This window comes from Castanea sativa, chromosome 4, assembly GCF_040712315.1.
Source record: "Castanea sativa cultivar Marrone di Chiusa Pesio chromosome 4, ASM4071231v1".
Taxonomy (NCBI): Eukaryota; Viridiplantae; Streptophyta; class Magnoliopsida; order Fagales; family Fagaceae; genus Castanea; species Castanea sativa.
Window position 1 is genome coordinate 31944112 of NC_134016.1, and position 7936 is coordinate 31952047.

Sequence of the window (7936 nt, forward strand, 5' to 3'; positions counted from 1 at the left end):
CAACAACCGTATGGGCCAACCACTCGGGGTTGAAAACCTCTTTGATAGCACCAGCCCTTTTAAGTTTAAGGACCTCTTCCTTCACAGCCTCGGAATGTTCCCTGGAAGATCGCCGAGGTGGCCGCCTTCTCGGAACGATAGCTGGGTTGACATTTAAGTGATGACAAATGAAGCTCGGATCAACGCCTGGAGCTTCATAAGGATCCCACGCAAAAACATCAACATTGTCCTTCAAGAATTCTAACAATTCCATCTTCTCTTGGTGTGGCAAAAGTACACCGACTTGGAAGAATCTCTCTGGGTCATCGGCTACTGGAAACTTCTCTAACTCCTCACAATATGTCTCCTCTCCTGTCGCCATCCCGGATGAACCGAGAGCAGTTAATTGCTATAAACCTTTGGTGATCAGAGCGAAGATTCGGCTTCCGTCTGATGCAGGACAGCAGCCGATATGCATTGCCTGGCCACTGATTGGCTGCCGAGGACCTCTTCAACACATTCCCCTGAGGGGAATTTGACTTTAACATGCAAGGTAGAGGAGACAGCTCCAAGAGCGTGCAGCCATGGCCTAGCAAGTATGGCTGTATATGGGGAGTACGCGTCAACCACAATAAAGTTCACCTCAACCGTTTCTGAGCCGGATTGAACGGGCAAACGAATCTGTCCCTTCGGCATAACGGCTCTCCCTTCAAAACTTATGAGCGGCGAATCATAAGGAGTAAGATCTTCCAACTTCAACCTTAACCCCTTGAATAGATCAGGGTACATGATATCTGCACCGCTGCCCTGGTCTATCATCACCCTTCTCATATCATAGTTCCCTATCCTGAGGGTGACCACAAGTGCATCGTCATGGGGCTGGATAGTCCCTACCTTATCCTCCTTGGAGAAAACTAGGACGGGCAAAGTGCCCTTCAACCTCTTCGGCCTGCTACCCACATCCTCAACCTGAGGATGGGAAACCGCCATTACCCTAGTGGGACCTGAGCCGGTCCTACTAGGTGCAGCGAAGATAACATTAATTGTTCCTAATGCTGGCCGAGATGAATTGTTCTTCTGGTTGTTTGAGCCAACTTGACTGACCTGCCCAGCGGGTTGACACAAGTGCTGCTTCAACTTTCCCTCACTGACGAGCTGCTCCAGATGGTTCCACAAGGTCCGACAGTTCTCGGTAGTGTGGCCCACATCTTGATGGTACTGGCAAAAGATGTTTTGATTTCTTTTCGCAGGGTCCCCCGCCATCTTGCTGGGCCATCTGAAGAAGGGCTCTTTACGAACTTTCTCTAGTAACTGATGCACTGGTTCTCGGAACACGGTATTTACAGCCTGAGGTGCTGCCGAGCTGGATTGCCCGAAATATTCCCTCCTCGGCTTGTTGTTATGATATCTGTCCGACCTGAAATCCCTTCTCTCCTGCGGGATAACCTTCTCCTTTCCCTTCCCCTGCTGCTGGTCTTCCTTTACCCTTTTATACTCATCAATACGATCCATAAGGCGGCGTACGCTGCGAACGGGCTTTTTCGTCAAAGACTTTCTTAGGTCGTGGTCAGTAGGAAGACCTACCTTAAAGGTATTAAGCGCCACCTCATCAAAATCACCATCTATTTCATTAAACATTTCCCAGTATCGGTCGGAGTATGCTTTCAGCGTCTCCCCTTCCTTCATGGCCATGGATAGCAGCGAGTCTAATGGCCGAGGGACTCTGCTACACGTAATGAACCGCGAAGCGAATGCCCTAGTTAGCTCCCCGAATAAGCCCATAGACCCCGATTTGAGACCGTTAAACCATCTCATAGCCACAGGTCCCAAGCTGGAGGGGAAAACTTTACACATCAGAGTCTTGTTGTGAGAGTGCACTGCCATCCTCTGGTTGAAGTGGCTCACGTGCTCCACCGGATCAGTCCGGCCATTGTAGATGGTAAAGGTGGGCTGGGTAAACCTCCTAGGAAGCCTTCCTTTTTCAATCCTTCGTGTGAATGGAGACTTAGAGAGTTGGTGCAACGCCCTACTCATAGCGTCGTTGCCTAAGCCCCTAGAATGAAGCTTCTTACATCTGCGAGTTGGCTGGTCGTCCTCCTCACCGGAGGACGTTGCACTGGTGGGGGAGCGCGACCTCGAGCTGTAGCCATGTCCCCTATCCTCCTCAGAGGAAGGATTAGACGAGGACGGTGGAAACCTGCGTTTAGCACGGCGTAACTTCCTCTTCAAACGATTAATTTCATTCTGCATGGATTTAGAACCCTCCTCGTGGGTGGTGCTACCCCCACCATGAGTATGGCTGGCGCCTGGGTACTCTGTGTGGATGCTTCCCTCACGATCCCTTCGATGTTCAAGACGCTCGAAATGGTCCTCCGGTTGTGATCCCTGTGACTCTGCATGGTAAGAGCCTAAGCCTGCCATAATATCCCTACCTCTTCTAGACTAGATTTCCCACAGACGGCGCCAATTGTAAGCGCACAATTGCACCTGGCCCCAAGAACAGTTACGGGCTCAGGCCCAATGAGCCTTAAACAATATGAATTTGTAGAGTGTGGACTTGAAACCCAGGTTAGAAGTGTGTGAGGATTAAATGACAAGCCAAAGATTGCAAACACCTGGAAACAACAAGGAATATTGTAAATCAACCTGCTCGGACGCAAGCCGAGAGCTGTTCTTATATTATCTCTTCCTCTTTTGTCTTTTCCTTTTTTATTACAAAAAAGTCAGTCCCCCTTTTCTATTCGAGGTTGCTCCTTAAATACTCTTCTTTTTGATACTTTGTACACGTGTTGCCCCAACTCCCCCTTAGCCTAGATATTTCTTTTCTCAGTGCCTTTGAATAGTAACCAGAAGTTTCCCTTCCATTGTTCAGGTGTCACTTCCCCATTAATGCGGCCAGGGTGGTAGGTGCAGGGTCTTTAATGTGGAGGTGGCAGCCTTTATCTTTGGTATTTCTCTGACATCGGTGCTTCTAGGACATTCAAGGGTTCCCACTCTTTAACCATTGGTCTTGACCGTGTCATTCTCTAACCTTTACCATGAAGTTCCGGGTTCTCCGGTGTCCGTCCGAAGGGAAATTCACCCTCGGCTAGATCCTCGGATCCTCGGCTAGATCCTCGGATCCTCGGCGTATGGGCCGACCCATAGTACTAACAAATTCTAAACCCAAGAGCAGGTCGGCCTTCCTTAGCATGGCCCAAAGGCCCACATTCCCATCAGAGTTTTTTTACTCCCCACAACATTAATTTTTGTTAATTACTTATCGGTCTTTTCAGTCTTAATGGGATGAACGTGGTAATGATTTCTATAAGTAAAGCACACCAAACAATAGATGATGTCTTAGTTTGGAAATGGTCTAGCTCTGCATTTGATGAAAAAGACAAAGCATTGCAATTCTATCCATCTCTGGTGGAAGTACATTAAATGATTTATTTATTTCCAAATGGACACACATTTTGCTCGCAAAAGATAGGAAATTTTTTATAATGTGGAGTATAATTGCGTTAGTTTTTTGAGTATGTGATGTTCTGGAAAACATTTTCCGTTATATTGAACTTAATTTTAGTTGACCTCAAAAGTGTTTCAAGTAACTTATGCTTTCATTGTACCAAACACCAAAACATACATGGAATTTTTCTTGGAAAACATTTTCAGCCAAAACAAACAAATCATTAATTTTTGTTAACCACTAGGAGTTAATGTGCTAATGGCTTCTATAAGTAAAGCACATCAAACAATAAATGGTGTCTCAGTTTAGAAATGGTCTGGCTTTGCATTTGATGAAGGAGATGAAGCATTACCATTGTATATCTCTACTAGGAGTATATTGAAATGATTTATTTATTGGTAAAAGGATAAATAAATTTTGCAAATTTTTTTTTTAATGATATTTATGTATATTGTATTTATCTTTGCTTTCATCTCGTTAGGATAGGCTCTGTGAGAACAAATCACAAATTGTAAAAATTTTAGCATTTGAAAGCTTTTGCAAATAGTTATTGTAATGAACTAGATATTAATACCATATCTAATAAAGGTAAACGTAATTTTCCTTTCTAAGTGAATTTTTTTGGGGTAAAGTAATGAAGAGTTATATGGATCATGAAGCCCAAATGCCCAATCCATGGAGTGATGAAACCCAGTGCATGACCTAAAGTGGTTGAAATTAATGAAAGGGTCATTGCTTGTAAAGAGATTGCACAAAAAAGTCCAATGCATATAGGTGATCATCCATGAAATGACTGGGCTTTGGGCTTTTTGCGCATTAAGCTTGAACAATACTCAGCAGGACTATCAAGTAAGTCTATAATGGATCTTATAAAGCGAGTCATGGTAGACTATAATGGACCTTCTGCATAAATTGATTCTGACTCTTCCGTACATGTTTAACAATTCTACAGGAAATATGTTTGTTTTTTTTGTGCAAAGGCTACGGGAAATATTTAAAATTTAAAACAACTTGGAAATATTACTATAATTAATATATATATTTACAGTTCTCTTAGTTAATACTAATGATCAATTAATGACTACTTTAAACCCAAATGTTAATAAATTTGTCTCCGTAATATCCAATATATTCATGGTATATAGTAGCTACTCAAAAATCAAAATTAGTGTGTCTATATATATATATATAAAAGTTGCTCACTTATTTAGATATCCATCGCTGAAGAACTGTAACTTCAAAATTTTTTTTATTTTTCTTAAAACAATATGCTTTCAGAGTTTCAGCAAATTAAAATTACTCTGACAGGAAACATTAACTACTAAAGCACAAACAAATGTGCTAATTTAAATTTAATGAATCGTGTACTGCTATGAAATACCTAAGAGAAACTAATCAACTAGAACAAGAAAAAAAAAATCAATCTGTTTAATTAGAACACCATATCAGAAGAGAACATAAAAAAGAAAACTTTTACATACGAGAAAGAACATCTTAACATCTTAACGATAACTAGAGTTTTTGTTGATGGGCTTGGAATTTTGATGATTGTTCTTCAAAGCCTTAGGATTAAGAATACAAAATTTGATTATCAGCCTCTTTCTGTTTGGAACCCCATAATCCTTTCCAAACCATCTTTATTTTCTTTGATGATCGATACCTTGGAATCTTGATGATCAAGAAAAGCCATACACACATCTGTTTCTGGCTTGGGAAGCTGAAACTTGAAAACCTAAGTCTCTGTCATTGTCACAAGAAAATGTGTAGTGAGATTGTTGATAATGGTTACAAGAGTCTCTGGCTTGATCTCTCCCAAGAACACAACCTTTAATTCTCCAAATAGAAGTAGTACGTTTTAGCAACTTTTATATAATTTCAGAAACTCTAACAAGGATTATAAAACAGAGGCTATGTATTTAATTATTTATGCCTTGAAATTCAAGGAATTCGAGTTGGATTCAGATTCGGAATAGGATTATTAAATTTGAAGACATGGTGGTGATGATGTAGCCGTTGGGGGGGGCTATTGGGTATTGGGTTCCACTGTACCCTTTTTTTTTTTTTTGTATTCCTTCTACCAATCAAAACTTGCATGTATTTAATTTAATTTTTTTTTTCATTTTAAGCTTTGGCAATTTTATAAGGAAAATTATATAAATATATGACAAGTTGTGATTGGTAGAACATAAAATTATATAAATATTTTTGAAAATATATTAATTTTAAAATCTATTATATGCACTAAGGAATAGTTATTACATCCATTTTAAAGAAGTATAACTATTCTTCAATTTAAACAATAGTTATTCCAAAGTAATAATTAACCTATGTAATAAAGATGTAACCAAATGACCAAATTGCGATTACAAATGAATCACTATTCCATTACAAGAGTTATTACATCATACCAAATGTACCCTAAATAAAATTGCCTACTAGGAATCAACGCCAAACATTAGCATTAGAATAACAACAAAAGAGAATGCCTTGCACTTTGCTAGTTCCTACTCCTACGAACAATATATCATACATAAAATAACAAAGATTGCTCTACACTAGTAGTAAGATAGTTATTTACGCATTTCTCTTAAGATTTTTTAGTTCTTATGATCAAAATATGTGATTTTAGAATCAAGAGCATTTGATCAAATCTAAGAGCATATCAAACATATGTAGCATAAAAGACCACAAACTAGTGAAGTGCACAAAAATGCTTATCAAAGCTAAAAAGGTACGTAATCATGAACATACGGTTTCAATGGCCAACCTTTAATTACATATTCAAAGGAATGCAATACAAACACAAAACCTTTTTTTTTTTTTTGGTATTTTGATTTTCCATTAAAAAAAAATTAAAGCAAACTAAAGCAGCAAAAACAAATGCATGAATGAAATGCAAACACACTCTTAAAGCAACAAAGAAAAAGGTCCAAAAGATAGAAGAAAAAAAGATCAAGGACCAAAAGAAATAGCTCAAATATGATGAGCTTTTGGCATCCACACCTTTTTAGGTGTAGGTGAAGAGTAGGAGTTCTTAGACAGATTCTTAGCAGAATGAGCAAAGAGAAGTTCAACTCCAAAATTAGCAAAACAAACTTAAAGCCTTTACCAACTGATGAATATGAGTCATAAGATCTTGTGTTTTTAGCACAGACACTTTTTGATTAGTTGCTTACTTGTAACTTGAAATAGTTAGGGTGAGTATGCCCTACACCACCACAGTAGTGGCAAAACCAAGGAGTGTGAGGTTTATTTTGTTTCTTTGATGAAGATTTGGTAGACCGTTTAGGCTTGGATTTCATCAAATAAACTCTTATCTTTATAGTCACTGGTTTTTCTTCATTTAAAACTTTCTTCTCATGTTTAGGAATAGACTCAATAAAAGAGTTAACAAATTTGATGAAAGTATTATTAGAAGAATAACCACCCTCAACATATCCTAGACCACTTTTTTATCAGAGAAAGATTTTTGAACACACAGTGGTTCCTAGTTGACGTTCCTAGTTGTTCCCTAACAAAACTCAACTCATTTTTAAGTTCTTTAACTCGATCAAGTAAGGTAGAGTTAACAACTCAGTGGTGTCAAAAAATTTAACCAAAAGATTTTTCTTTCCACATTCAAGAGTGTCAGTTTTCTTTGAAGATAGAACAACAAACATGACATCTTTTGCAGCAATTTTGCGCAACTTATTGTGAGCTTCTTGCAAATATGCAACATCTTCAACAACAATTTTATCAATTTTAGAAACGGCAATAAAAGCCATGAGATTCTCTTCATGATCATTATCTGATTCTTGATTAGTAGTATCATCATCACTGAGGTTAACAGTTATAACTTTTCCCTTTGACCTCAAGTAGGTAGGACCTCAACCTTGATGTGTCCATATCCTTGACAGCCATAACATTGTTGTCCCAAAGAATTGTTAGAAGTTTGAGCAACCTTTTCTTTGATTAATTTAAAATTTTCATTACTTCTCTCTTTGGTTGTTCAACTTTCCTAACATTCTTGTTTTCACTAAAAAAAGTTTTGAATTGTTTGGCAAGGTAAGCAATTTCAGTGGTTGAGATGTCATTGTGAAGAAGGTACTCATCAATCTTATCAACTGTTTTAAGCCCATAGATTGATGGCCAAAATGGCCATATACCACTGTTTAAGAAAATGTGTATAGATCTACTACTGTTTGCAAAATATTTAGCAATTTATCACTTTTTTGAAACTCGATTTTGTGAAAATTGAGTTTTTCATGTTACTCAAGTTCATGGAACTTGAGTACCATGAAAAAATTTTGAAATTTTTTGATGTGACTAGAGTTCATGGAAATATTTCGCAAATAGTGATAGATCTATACATATTTTCTCTAACAGTGGTATATGATCATTTTGGCCATAGATTTACTCTTATTAGCCTTAGGGGGATTTGACTCATAATTTTGGAGAGATCCTACAAGTTCTTCTACTAGTATAGAGTCAACATCTTTACTCTTAGTGATAGCTGTAACTTTGGATCTA